The sequence below is a fragment of the Episyrphus balteatus genome, chromosome 3 (assembly GCF_945859705.1).
Source record: "Episyrphus balteatus chromosome 3, idEpiBalt1.1, whole genome shotgun sequence".
NCBI lineage: Eukaryota > Metazoa > Arthropoda > Insecta > Diptera > Syrphidae > Episyrphus > Episyrphus balteatus.
This window is the reverse complement of record NC_079136.1, coordinates 80,481,773-80,497,314: the sequence shown is the minus strand read 5'-3', so window position 1 is coordinate 80,497,314 and position 15,542 is coordinate 80,481,773. Positions and strand designations below refer to the sequence as shown.

The following is a 15,542-nucleotide window of genomic DNA, read 5'->3' as shown; positions in this document are numbered from 1 at the left end:
CTTGAGAGTAATTTTTGGGAGTGATGCCAAATGATAGCTTGTGTCATGGGCCTACGCTTTGCACATTGTCAGATTTTTAAAAAATCGCCTTCCATGTTAAACCGCCACATCATGCCTATTTTTTCAGAATCGTGCCTATTTCTTTTTTTACTTTTAAGTTCTCCCGGTTTGAGAACGCGTGGACCTACAGGGATGAGAGTTGTACCCAAATGTAGGTTAGAGTCCCCGCTACCTTTTGGCATCAAAAAATTTTTTTTCATTTTCTTCAAAATTTCGAGATATAGGCGTTGGAAGTTAGGGCGCTCACTTTCAGCTCAGCTCACTTCCAGCTCAGCTCAAATGAGCTTAGCTATGGTACCTAGCTCAAATTTGAGCTGAGCTGTGAGCTGAGCTGAAATGTGAGCTTTTTGCAACTCGGGCAACTTGCCACATGGAAATTATCACATGCAACTTGCCACATGTAACTTGCCACATGCAACTTGCCACACGCAACTTGCCACATGCAACTTGCCACACGCAACTTGCCACATGCAGCTTGCCACATGCAACTTGCCACACGCAACTTGCCACATGAAACATATAACTTGCAACGTGTTGTGTGTTTTATGTTTGCCGTACTGCGGCGTACTGCATTTTTAAATACTAAAGTACTGCCTACTCTAAAGGTGAAACGACAGCCCTGCTACCCAGGGTGATCGCGTCATAATCCCTTTGACATTCTTGTCAAAAAGTAAATTTTCATACCCACCCTCCCATAAGAAGTATAACTTCAAAAAAAATAATTTTGTAATTTTTTTCCGAAATGGATAGGCCTGCTGATTGTGAGCTCATATCTGTGAACCAAATCTGGTTTCGGGACTTTGGTCTGCTGATATCTGCCTCCGAATGTAAAAAAAAAATGTTTGGATTTAAATAAATCAGAGAAAAAATATGTTTGGATTCAAATAAATCAGGTCCGTCAAGCTGGGTACGCCACAACCGAAAATCCAAAATCTGAGTATGCAGGAATTTGTTGCTAATTTGTTGCTAATTTGTTACCCCAATCTCGAATTTGTTGCTCCTGCCCTTACCCCTTAAATCTGTGGCGTACCCAGCTGGACGTCAACGTGGGTACGCCACAAATTAAAATTTCAAAAATGTAAGTATGCAGGAATTTGTTGCTATTTTGTTGCTAATTTGTTACCTTAATCTCGAATTTGTTGCTCCACGTTTTGCCCTTCAAATGCACATTAACAGATTATGCAAAAAAGCTAAATCGCCCAAAAATTATAGCACAGTCAAATAAGTGGTATCAATAGAAAGAGGTCCTTAAAACCTTTTCAAAAAGGTCCATATCAAGTTTTTATTCCAATCCCTTCATGTCCAAAATGCCTTGTGGAGCTTGAATGCATTTGTGGAACATATGTGGATGAAACGATAAAACGCAAAAACACGTAATACTCAAAATTTCAAAAAAATAAGTATGCAGTAATTTGTTGCTAATTTGTTACCCCAATCCCGAATTTGTTGCTCCCCCCATTACCCCTTAAATCTGCGGCGTACCCAGCTTGACGTCAAGCTGGGTACGCCACAGATTTAAGGGGTAAGGGCAGGAGCAACAAATTCGAGATTGGGGTAACAAATTAGCAACAAATTCCTGCATACTCAGATTTTGGATTTTCGGTTGTGGCGTACCCAGCTTGACGGACCTAAATAAATCAGCAACCAAATCTCCAAGAAACTTTTGTTTTTTTTTTTTTTTTTATGAATAGAGCTTGGAAAGACCTTTCTTTTGATGCCTCACTTGATGAATTCGGAGGAAATTTTTAAAAATGCATTTTTTTTCGGCAAGGGGTTAACCTTGATTTTTTCTTGAAAACTGAAAAAAATAAATTTTGAATTTTTATTTCGATATGGAGAGGCTTGCTCATTGTAAGCTCATATCTGTGAACCAAAACTGTTTTCGGGACTTTGGTCTTTGGTTGGAGTGATTTTATTTTCCAAATAGCATAGTAATAAAAAGTTGCGCTATTTATAAAAGAATAAAACTGTATACTTTAAATTTTTAAATAAGTTCATTTTGAGGAGCCATCACAAGCCCTCTGAATTCTTAAAAAGGGGACTTTTTTACCTTAAAATTAAATGGGGAAAAATAAAGTTCAATATAATTTTTTTTTTAAATAATTCATATTTAACTGAGTTTGAATCATCTAAACAATATGTTTTACTTCACTTTTAATTGAGATTTCAATCAAAAATCTTAACAAAGGTGCGGTTAGTTGAAAATCTAGAATACTTAAATTTCGATGTTCATTCTTTTCGTAAGACTTTTTTCTAAAACAAATATATTAATAAATCAAGTAACTTATTTTTTTTTATGTTTCACACTCAGTGAAACATGAATTAAAAAAAATATGTTGAACATTATTTTTCCCCATTTAATTTTTAAATCAAGAAGTTCCCTTTTTAAGCATTCAGAGGGCTTGTGGCACCTCAAAATGCACTTATTTAAAAATGTTTGGTATACAGTTTTGTTCGTTTATAAATACCCCAACTTTTTATTACTATGCCAATTCGAAAATAAAAAACAAAAATAAAATCACTCTACCCTAATGCGCATCCCAATCATATCTTTTTGACGCCTCAGTTCTTGATTAATATTTCATTTGACGATTGGTCACTATATTTTGAAGAATTCTTGTGTTCCATAGCATCAACCATCGAGCAATCTCAATTTATCAATACCAAATACATTGGGAAATATTTCAATTTATTCTAACATTGTTCAGTAGATTTCTCTTATTAGCAATCACTATAGATGGAAGCTATCTTAAGTAATTTTATATGTTTAACAATATAATAATCTCTATTTTATAGATGACTGCTTTAGCACCATGACAACAGTCCTGCACATTGCATTCCTATTCCGATGCACACTATACTGCTTGTAGGTACTGCTGCTATTGTTATGACACATTAATATAATTTGACAGATTACCTTGTTCTCTGCGGCTTGACAAATGAACGCATTCACTATTCGACAGGATCTCGAATAATGAATGGTTTCCACTTATGATGATGGAAATGTTTGCTTGTCAATATTGTAGTGTGCATTCTGCACGACATACCTACCATAACACGAAATATGGAAGGACATTGAACATTATAATGGCCAGGGCATGACCTTTTGAAATATCGAAATGCTCCTCCAACCTCGAACTCAATTAATTTGCTGATTTTGTTGCAATATCTGTTGAAAATTTAAAAGCATTTTATACCTTTGACGGTCGTTTATTCTTAAATAATATTGAACTACGAGTATAATAATATTCTATTTGATGTTTTCTGAAGAATTGTGTTTATTTATGAATGTTTTCATATCGGAGTGTTTTATTCAATATAGTGCGACTCGGACTGCGTGTCCTAACTCTTAGTATAAGGCTCACTATTTTATGGAATCTTTGTATTAATATTTATGATTTCATATTATAGGCATAGAAATTCAGTGCTGTGCTTCAAATTTAGTTTATGTGTTTGAGAAGCATAATGTGTTCACATGATGGGTTATATGCCACATGCAATTGGCAGACTAATAACACTGAAGGATATTATTTATTAGAAGGTTTTGAGTGTTTAATAGGAGGCAACACGCCATGGTATCCATATATATGGAGCTGAGCACAAACAAATAGAAATTGGAATATATTGGCATTCAATAACAATAATGGCTATTGTGGTTGGGGTAGGTTTGAGTCGGTAATAATTTTCAATGAAATCATAAATATTTATAAAATCTTTATGATCTTAAGGCCACTTGAGAAGTTTACATGTATGCAAAATTTTAAGAGCTAACACAAAAAAACATATATTTGCTTCAATAGTTAGTCGGAAAACCTAAATTTGGAGATCACAAACCAGAAAATATATAAACTACATAAATGTATAATATTGTACAGGTAAAAAAGGTACGTACAATCAATATTAAAACAAATTGAGGAGCGTTTTTTCAAAACTCAACAAGTGCATTTTTCAAATTTTTCAGGAGAAGGTTTTTTCTTTCCCATTTGAATACAAAGTCGAATTTTCAAAAAGTAGAAATGAGGAGTTGTTCTTTCTTGAACAGCTAATCGACAGGCTTAATTGCTATTTCAATATTTTTGAAGATTCGTCCGTATTTTGAACACGAAAACACCGCTTTTTTTCAAAACGCAACAAATACAGGTTTTTGTTGAGTTTTGCAAAAACGTTTATTTTTCTTTTAAATAAATGAATAGATAAATTAGTATTAAAAAAAAAGATAGCTTCTTTTGGATTTTTTTCTGGAAAGATGAAATGTGAGTTCTAACAGCAGTTGTTATTTCAGAATCAACGGGTTTAGCCCTGTTTCCTCCTCGTCGCTCTCTTGGGATGCCCATTTCATGCCCATATAATAATAATTGCTTTCCAACCACAGGCAAACTTTGTGGAGTTTTGCAAAAACGAGCCATTTTGTTGAGTTTTGGAAAAACCTCCAATAATTTTGTTGAGTTTTGCAAAAACCTCCAGTAATTTTGTTGAGTTTTGAAAAAACGCTCGATTTTAAATATTTTTTTAAATTAAAACTGTTCACTTTTTTAACATTTTTATTTTGTCATCTTGTGAGCCTGGTCGTGCCAAAAATTTCGATACCAATAACTCATTTTCGCAAAAAATGCGTTTGTTGAGTTTTGAAAAAACGCTCCTCAATTTAACATCAAGAAACTTGTTAAAAAATTTATGAAGGTTTATTCATTCAATAAAGCATTTCACAAAAACTACTATGCCCGGGAACAAAAATCATGTTTTTTTTTCATAAACTGTATTAATTCTCTACAATTCTGCATTTTTATTTAGGTCTATTTCATTCTCAGTTCCTTTTAATTTGTAAAAAAAAGTAAAACCGTTCTAAGTTCATGCAAAAAGTGCAAAAAATACAGTGTTCTCGCTAAGAACACTGAATTTGGTAACTGTACGTTTTTGATTATTTTTTGAGTTTTTATATGAAGATTTATTTTTTTTTAGCTTAACAATATAATAAATTAAATGTTTTTAATTGTTTTTTATATAAAAATATATTCAAATTAATTAAAAAGGGGTGTCAATTATTGGTCCCATATAAATTATTGGCAAGGGGGTGCCAATAATGCGTGCTTTGGGACGTCAATCGTTGGCACTGCTAATAATTGTACCTTTAAGACTGCCAATAATTATACCGTGTATCCGTCATAAGTTTATGTTTGAAAAATGGAGAAAAAAGAGCTCAAAAGGATTGATAGATTTGCCAAAAACTCGTTACAGACGATTTGTACGTGATTTGCAAGACCCGTTTTTATTTTATTTTAATATCTCGTTCTTATTGGATGTCTCCCATATAAAGTTTTCGAGATATTGCAATTTTTTCGAAAACGGATCCAACGATTTCGATTAAATTAAAATAAATAAATAAATAAATGACGTTTCTCTTTTTTGCGAAAATGACATTTTTAGTTAAATTTAAACTTAAAAAAAGATTTAACTTCCAAAAATTATTTAAGGTAAAGGTATGTAATTTGAAATGCAAGAGCCAGTACATACGACCCAGTCGTACATTTTATTTACTTTTTTTTATTGCGTTAAATGAAGATTTTTTGTTATATTAAACTGTTTTTAACTAAACTTTGATAAAAATTATCTTGAAAAACACTTGTATTTCTTTTAATTTTGAGGGTGCCAATCATTGTACCTTTTGGGTAGCTTTTCCTATTTTAATATTTTAAAAATAGTCTTTGTTTTTTAAACAATTTTTTCTAATAACATTCAAGTCAGAAATTCTTTAAACTTTAATTTGACATACATATAAAACATATTCCTAACTCTTTAAATGCGAAAGTAATTCGCAATTCAAAGTTAAAAAATGCTAAGTGGTGCCAACCATTGTACCCGTTACGCTATTCGTTTTTTTCTCTAGGCGTGTTTTTTCTACAACTTAGTAACTACTCATTTTTTGATTTTATTCGAAAAACAAAAACAAAAGTGTAATTGTTTTGTTGTTTTGTGCATAAAATGAAAAATGAGTAGCTACTGAGTTTTAGAAAAAACACGCCTAAAAGGCGTCTATCGCATCAAAAAACAAAATCAAAATAACGAATTATTAAAAAAATATATAATTTCAGATGACAGTTTACGTAGTCAAATTTCATTGTCAGCTAGATTGAGAATATTTTTTCCTTAAGTCGAGATTTTACTTTACTCAAGTGGATTGCTTATCTTGAGTATAAATCTCAGTTTGCGTATTGATTGGTCTTGTAGGGCGTCCACCATTTTGAAAAACGCATTAGTCTCAATATCTCGAGAACGACTGGTCGGACAGAAAATTTTCAAAAATTTTTATATTTAACGATATTTAACATTAAAGGAAAAAACCTATTTATTTAAATAAATTATAACCAGGTAACTAGATCTCAAAGAATCTCTTGAGACGTCCAAGGAAACTTTTGGTTTTTAGTTATGAATAGAGCCTTAAAAGACCTTTCTTTCGATGCCACATTTGGTGAATGCGGAAGAAATTTTTAAAAATGCATTTTTTTCGGCAAGGGGTAACCTTGATTTATTCTTGAAAAACTGAAAAAAAAAAATAAATTTGTAATTTTTTTTATCTAAATGCATAGGATTGTTCAATGTGAACTCATATCTGTAAACCAAAACTAGTTTCGAGACTTTGGTCCGCAGATATCTGCCTCCGAACGTAAGAAAAAAAAAGTTTAGATGCAAATAACTCAGCAACTCTTAAAGAAAATTTTGGTTTTCTGGGCATAAATAGAGCTGAAATGATCTTTCTTTTGATGTCTCACTTGATCAGGAGAAAAAATTCGTTTCGCCCCCGGTTACAGGCAGCACAACGTACGCCTCTGGAAATAGATGGTGTAATACAATTTTTTTTTAATTTACGCATAGAAGAAAGCTTTTCATACAATATTGAACGACTTAATAAAATTTAATTTATCGCTCACACTACATATGTCAAATATCCAGTTAATGTTTAAAAAATATTGTTATTATTTATTATTATTTTTGTAACGTTCGCATGACACCAATTGTTCAGGAAATAGAAAGGTGTCAATTATGTAATATTTTTTTTTAGGATATAAATATGATATTTTAATGGCAATTAATGGTCTAATTAAAACATGCATTTTCACAAGTTTGCAATTTTTCAAATACCTATTAATTACCAACTTTTTTTTATAAAACAAAATTTATAGGTGAATTTATTTACTAACCCTAATTTATGACTGTGGGCTAAAAAAAGCTAAAATTTACTTTTTTCTAATTAATTTTTTTATTCAACTAGGCACCTATAGCTTTAAAATTACAGCAATTAATCATCAATATTATAAACAGAAACACCTTTGCAAGCAGTCAAGAACAGTTATGTAACTAATATCAACCTTCTAAAGCTATAAACATGTCAAGTTCGTAGGATTTAACAAAAAAGCCAACCATGCTTAAGTTTTCACTGTGAAAAAGACAGTTTTAGTCTTTTCCAGTTTTTGCGGCAGACTTTTTGTGGAGACTTAAATCTGAAGGTAAATATTTTCTGACCATATAGGTCAGTTATTAAGCTCGCTGTTGCAAAAAAATATTTACGCTGTGATTGATTCCTTGTGCCATTTTCGAAAAAATATACCTACCCCTTTTATTTTATTATTATTTTACAGATCGGATTTGTGGTTGGTGACGATGACAACCTAGGACACACATGGCATTCGTTTCATAACAAAAAAAAAAAAAAAACAAAACAAAACCGAAAAAGATAAAGAAGTCATGCATGAAATGAAATCACGAACAGTACGAATAGGTAAGGTACGCTTGTAAATAACGAATTCAGACTTTCTGAAGATTTTTTTTGTTTTATTTTCAGGAGTCAAGTTTAAATTTTATTCGGCTGGAAGAATTTCAATATTATTAAACTTGATTCCAGAGCTCAGTGCAGTGTCGCGAAACATTAGTTGTTTAAAAAAGTATTTTGTCAGATTCAGATGTGTTGTACGTTGTAGGACCGACGACGATGACGAACCTACCAACTCTGTACAAACTATATCCACTACATAATCTATCTTTTATTTTTTTATATTATCTGCATATTGCAAAATACCAATTTAAAAAAAAGTTGCAACATAAAGAATATTGCTGAAAGGGAACATAAATCAATGTTGGAGATGATGGTTTTGGCTGCAACAGAATGCTGTACCGGGTACCTGGTTTTACAGCTGGCTGATCAACTGGCGGAATAGTTGAACTTATACAAAATGGTTTTACAATAGGTGAAATCGATCCAAAATAAGATGCATTGTTTTGTAGTGGAAAACCATTCTTATACCTGCCGTGAATAAAATTCACTATGATTGAAAAATAATACTTGGTTAACAGTCTTGCCAGAAAGAATTGTATCAGAAAATTCATGTTAATGTGATATGGGATTAAGGATAGGTAAAAAAAAAAACAGATCCAATTGTCGAAATTGTCTTGCATAAAGTTGTTTAGACCTAGAGGTCGAATTTACTGACGAACAATCGAACTTATTGTTTTATTTTGTTTTCTTTAAATTGTAATCAAGAGGTGATGGAGAAGTACAAAGAAAGGTGTTTGCGTCTCTGCGCATCTATTTCAACACATTTTAGTTCACTAAACTATCCGACGGATGTTCCTCAAATTTGGTACGGATGTTGAAGTACATAGATTGAAGCTACCCATAGCAATTTGACGGTGACCAACCTGATCATCAGACTCGTTTAATTGTGCTAAGTCGCTTTATGTTCAATTAATTTGAAAAACTTCTTCACAAGATCAGGGAAATCTTCACCAATTTCAACCATTGCATTTTATGATTTTCCCTCATGAGCTAGAGTGTAAAAGCTGCATCATTTTTGTAATAGCAACATTGGAAATTAAGAGATTAGAAATCTAAGAATAACACACTTGAAATTTGAATACCCAAAGACAACTGTGGGGGGCACTGTGGTGTATACGTAACATTTTTTTTTTGAAACATCAAATTTTCTATTCAAAATGCGAAAGTTTGTAATTTTGAATGAATTTAAGTGCAACTTAAGAGATTGTAAAATAAATAGTTTCAGCTAAGAAAAACGATATGTAGATCTCCGACTCTCTTTGTCATGGTCCAATTTTAATAAATGGTCCTTATTTTATAGAAGGTCTTAACCCTCTACTGCATACGAAGCCAAATATGGTTTTGTCAGTTTGAAAGCACTTTTCTCTTCTCTGTCACAAAAAAATGGTAAAGATTCAATACAATCCTCTTCTTTGTGTTTCTGAGAACCCATAGAGATAGTTTTTTCGTGTGTCCGACACAAAATATAGGTGTATTTTATGATCACAGGTGAGTCGATCAGTCGTGTGCATTGAAATCGAAAGTGCAGAATATATTCATACTTTAAGTGTTAATTACTGCGTTTCTTTGGAAAGTAAAGTGGAATTAAAAATTTATTTAGGATCGATTGTCTAATTGTGTATGCTATGAACCAATTTTTATTGAAAAAAAGTTATTGGCCTGGTCTTGGGAGGGCAAAAAGTAAGGAAGCCATATTTGGCTTCGTATGCATTCAGGGGTTGTAAATCTACACAATATGTAAAACTTTTTTTTTGGTAAATTTTGTTCCTTTACATTGTTATTTTGCTTGGAAGCTATGTTTTATTCAGAAATGGAGTCCCTTCGCTTTTAGAGACATTTTTCACATGTTAACCCCATTTCCGGCGGCGTAACCACACAAATTTCAGGGAAAGGGGGGCTCACCTATAATATTTTTCAATAATTTTATTACTTCTTAGCTTTTGTAAGATCTGGGAGTGGGTGAAAATGTTGGAGCAAGACCTACTTCGACAGTGGAAAGAATGTGAACCAGAAAAAAATATATTCAACGGAAAAAACAAATTGCTTTTCTCGGTTCCATGGCTTAAAATGAGCCAAATTTGAATTAATTCTTCACTTTTTGTAATGCAATGTATTTATTTTAAATTATTTTGTTTTTAAATGATAAATATTTATCTTTTGATATTTTTAATTGTATTCTTTACATAATCTGAATAAATAAAATTAGTAAAATTTCTTACCCCTTAATGCATACGAAGCCAAATTTGGCTTATAAACAAATTTTTTAAACAAATTAATTAAAAAAAAAAATTTTAATGAAAACCGTTTTGAAACAACCCAAAGAACCCATGTAAAGCATTTTTTAACTTTTTCGTCCGCTAATATTAATTCATGCAGTAGAGGGTAAAGTACTGTTCACATGAGAGCGACAAACGAACAAGGGAATGAACAAACAAATGAAATTTAATGTATTTCTAAAGTAATTTTTTCTTTAAAACTCTATTAAACAACAGCAAGCTAGTTAAAGTTCAAATTTTTCAAAAAAAAAAATACATTTTAATATCTTAAATAAGATAAAAATATAAAAAAAAAAAACAATTTGGTCGTTACGAACAAACTTCGTAATACACTAGCCCAAAAAATTAAGGGAACAAAAAAAAAATCGTGATTTTTTTAGTGATTTTCGATAGGCTGTATCTCAGTAAAAAAATGATCGCATCATGACAAAATAAAAAGCATGTGAAAGCTCTATTCTTCTAGTTTTAGGATTAAATGTTTAAATATTTTCTTTCTAACGGTAAAATAGCTAAATTGTTTGAACTGTTCAAAAACCAAAATTTTACAATTTTTTTTGTTTTTACTTTTCTCCTAAAAAAGTGGGAAAATTTTTTCTGATAAAATGATTATTATTTTTAGAAAGGTTATTTATTTGGCTTTAAGATTCATTTTGTTTCAAACTTCTACGTTTTATTTTAGACTGCAATATCAGTCATCAAACCAAAAACCATACTTTTAACTTTGACTATCTGAACAACGGATCATTATACAAAATATTCCAGGACACATTTAAAAACTTCATTCAATTCTCTACAAATAAATTAAGTTTGCTTTGTTAAACAATATGGTTTCTTATTTTTGAGATTTATTTAGAAAAGCTATCAAAATAGGCATTTTTACGTTTTTTTAGAAAATTTACCGCTATTTTATTTCTATGGGTGATAAGATTAAACTGAGGCTTAATTATTGGAGCTCAATATACCTGGAATTAATATGCAAAGTTTCGGATTTATTCATCAAGCAGTTTTTCTGTTGTGAGGGTTTGAACTTTTGAGATTAAATAAAACACCATATTTCTGCAGGTCTAAATGACTTACCTACTTCTTGTAACTTTTTTATGAGCAAAATCAAATTCTTTTGAGTTTATTTGAACATTTTATTGATAAATATCGTTTAAATTTAAGAAAATCCAAGGAAAAGCAAAACATTTTCAAAATTAGGAAAAGTATCCAAAAATGGTATAAAAAGCTTTTTTTTCAAAATTTAATTTTATTTTTTAACTTTTAATTTTTCCTTGGTTTATCTTACATTTAAACGATATTTATCAATAAAATGTTCAAATAAACTCAAAAGAATTTGATATTTAATTTTTTGGGCTAGTGTAATTAGTTTTCTCATATTTTTCTTATTTTAGAAATTGAAATGTTACAATTTTCTTTAAAAATATTAAACACTATTTAGCCTTTTAATATTTAATACAGTTTTTGTTAAAAAATTCACTTTAAAAATGCCTTAAATTTAATTTTTTTTTTTTGTTCATTAGCTCATTCGTTGGTTGCTCTTCTTTAGAAAGCTTTACAAAAATTTAAAAAGGAAAGCATTACGGCACCTTCTCGGCTGAAGAAATGGTTTTATTTTTTTTTTTTTATTTTTGAAAGAATGTGTCAGACTTTCTTTTAAAAAAGAACATTTATTAAAACTTGTTGAACCATGATCGATAGAGTCGGATATTCAAAATCCAGATCTCACTTGGCAGATATCGATTTTCTCAGAACTATTAAGTGAGTTTTTTTGTGCTTGAATGAATCAATTTTAGCAATGTTTTGTTCAATAGGTATCGTAATTTGATCGAAAATGTTTTAATTCTGTAAAAATATATTAAGAACCCTCAACTTTGTAAGATTAAAAAAAAAACTAGGTACTCAATTTTCAAATCGCCGAAAAACAAAAAATTATTTTTAAGGATGTACTTTAACGATTTTGCTAAACTCTTAGAATGCCTATAAATTTAAACATTTTATAACCAAATCTAAGAGCTAGCAGATTTTTTACCGACTTCCAAAAAGGAGGAGGTATTCAATTCGTCTGTATTTTTTTTTTTGTTGTGTGTTTGTTACCTCATAACTTTTGTCTGAGTGAACCAATTTTAATAATTCTTTTTGTATTGGATACCTGGTGGCTGCGATGTGGTCCCATTTCGTTTTAGCCATGGGACCTATAAGAAAAACCATAGAACCCTGTTTTGATCCATGGAAGTCGGTTTTGTTTTTTGATAAAAAAGATTATTTATGTTACCTACGAGCTACGACCTAAATAGGAGCATTACATTTTCAATGGATTCAAAAAATGAAGCTTATCTTTCGCAGTCCACTGTAAAAGTATTTTTGATGTGTATTGGAATCAATTTATTTCCATCTACTGGTTGAGTAGAAACGAGGATGGGGCTGTCTTGCAATGCATTGTATAGGTTTCCTACTAACCATCGATATTTTTTTTTCCCCCTTTCAATATTACTACAGTTGCTTTTCCATTCTTTAAAGTTGGCTATACAACATAGCTCAAAACTCCTTCCGAAAGAATAGCTAGTGTAGGTGTGGAATCTGGATTGTTTAATGTTTATTGATTGATCTATATTTATTTTATTTTGCAGTGCATTGTACTTTAACTACTTTATTCCTGTTGACTATGAAAAATTATGTGAAATTCTGTTTATGAAGGGTAAACTGGCCAGCAGAAAGTTTTCACCTCTTCCCACCTTGTGAAGTAAATGCGCAACGATAGATTTAGTTGTGCTATATATTATGCGGCATTGCATTTATGGTAAGGAGACAACTTATATATCTATGAAATCGTCTTTGCCTATTTATAGATTCGATTTCCAGAAGATAGAGCTGCTATTGCTATTTCAAATGTGTCATTAATTTTCATCCAAAGGAAGAGTAATGTGTCAGACTCGCTTCCACTGAATAGATTGCTTCACGTTAATTGAATTGACAGGAGATTGGAAAGTGGAGATAAATGTTGAATGATATTTTTATAACTAATAGCAGTTCCCGTGTGGCTAAGCAGATAGTTAAGTACCTAGGTGAGATATGTTTATGAATAAAGAATTGAGTTTGAATTGGGAATACTTATAAATCTTTTCTCTTATAAATAAAGATAATAGCTTTAAAGTTTAAAATATTAATTTGAGACACACATTATATTCAAGATATATCTACATTAGGGTGCTTTTATTTTTCACTCCCATTTCAAAATTTTGCTGGAAATACTCGAACGAAAATTCCCTAAAAAATTGAGCTCTTTAAATTAAGATTCAGCATTCCCCCACTCCGTTTGAAGATTTCCCATTAAAAGAAACATATAAGTTTGAGAGTATTTTTTTTTTAATTTGTACAGGTAAGCTGAATTGTAGCTATTTCAACAGAGTTAAAAAGCAAATTACTCAAAACTCAACGATCTATAAAAGTGCAATAGGTGACATTACCGTAAGTTCCTCCAGTGAGAGAGGACAAGTCACGAAATCCATTTTTTCATGATTTTTTTTTATTTTTCGACTTTTTTCCGTGTTCCGAAATAGATAAGTCCACAGCAAAATTGTATGTTATAAAATTGCATAGCATTCAATTTCCTACGAAAAGATTCAAAACTGAATCTCTATTATATTGATATTTCACGAGATAAAAATCTTAAATTTTTTCATAACTAGCTATTGTCATGACTTTGTGTTTCAGTTTGGTGTGTTATAATTTCTTAAGAGTAATTATTACAAAAAAACCTTACTTATATGACATTTTTTTTAAATAAGCTTCGCTACATTTTTTGGAATATAGAAAATTTGTATACCGTTTTCAAAATAATTTTTTTTTTAACCTTTGACCCCATATAACGGGGGAAGGGGGAATCTTCAGGACTTTTCATAAATTGTAAGCCATATTAAAAAGCTTTCCTTGAAAAAAAATGCTTGTAGATTTGAGTCGCAGCATGAAAATCGTTATTTATGAAAAAAATCTTAGCTTATTATCTCGAGAAATATCAATAAAAAAGATACAGGATTATTCCAAGGAAAATCCTTGATTAAAAGATAATCAAGTGTGAACAAACTGGCCCTTAGTCTTATCTATTGCCAACAACTGACATAACTCTTTTTATTAAAATCCTGATTTTTCAGAAAAAAAAAAAAAATGTTTCCCATTTGTTTAAAAGTTGCGGAGTGTTTTTTCTTATGGCGTTTTCGATTAGCTGTTCGGAAGCGTCCGGAAGCATTCTGAAAGAACGCTTCTTAGAAGAGATATTCTATTCAAGATTTCAAATCAGGGGCCCTAGCACGTAAATTGATACAATCGATTGTGGTCGATACAATGGAGTATCGGCAGCATCTAATTTGGTTCAATCGAGGGTTTTCAATAGAAAATGCTCACTCCTCGATTGTATCGAGTTAACTCGACTCTTCAAAGTTACGTGCTAGCACCCCAGAATTCGCTCACAATCATACTGATGTCGTTTTCGATTGGACGTCCAGAAGCGTACGGAAACCGTTTTATTGGCATTAAAATGACAGCTAGAACTTTTTCAGGAGAGAAATAATTTCTCTTCTTGATTTTAAATCAGAAGAACTAATACATGAACACTAAAATGTCAAAAAAAAAAAACTGAATCATTCTCTTTTTGTTTTCATTCAAAAATGTATTGTTTTCTGAAATTAAAATTAATTAGAAAATTAAAATGGGTACCTTAATTCCATGGAATGATTTTTTGTTTTTACCATTTTCTTCTTCATCGTCCGGCTTCAGATTTATATTTTTATAATATTTTTGATATTTGGCATTTGAAATTTCACAAACACAAACAAAAAACAGAATTGAGTGGAAGCGACTTGACCTTTTCAATTCGATTTCAGAGTGAGTGAATTCTTTCGTGAAACCAATCGAAAACGACATAATATTTAAATATTCAAACGTCAAACCAAATTTTCTAGTAGAAAAGCAAACAATTTTTATTTGATTATTCACCAATATAAATATATAATTTAAATTTAAAATTTCAGAATTGAGTGAAATCGATTCAAACTGTTTTATTGGATTTCAGAATGAGTGAATCCTTGAGTGAAACCGAAAACGACATTAGGTGATGGAAAATATTCAAGAAAAAATAAATTTGAAAGTGCAATAAAATACAAAGAATTAAAAACAAAAACAATAATTTAAAAACAAACAATTTCAAACAAATAAAAGCAGATAAAGACCCACCCAACCTAAAGCTGTCATAAAATGATTCTTAAGCTACATAAGGTACTCGTAAGTATTAAAAAATTACATATCCACAGCCACACAAAATAAATTATAAGTTTTTGTTTTTTGTTGCAAATCTCGGTTTTAATTTAAAAATTCTTTGTTGC

General features: G+C 30.8%; 1 long non-coding RNA gene across 1 annotated transcript; it reads left to right on the top strand.

Annotated features, from left to right (window-relative positions):
• Positions 1 to 7,340: 7,340 nt before the first annotated feature.
• Positions 7,341 to 8,941, top strand: LOC129916280 (uncharacterized). The gene is made up of 3 exons (XR_008772424.1): positions 7,341 to 7,562; positions 7,695 to 7,834; positions 7,898 to 8,941. It is a non-coding gene; the product is annotated as an uncharacterized LOC129916280 (long non-coding RNA).
• The last annotated feature ends 6,601 nt before the right edge of the window (positions 8,942 to 15,542 follow it).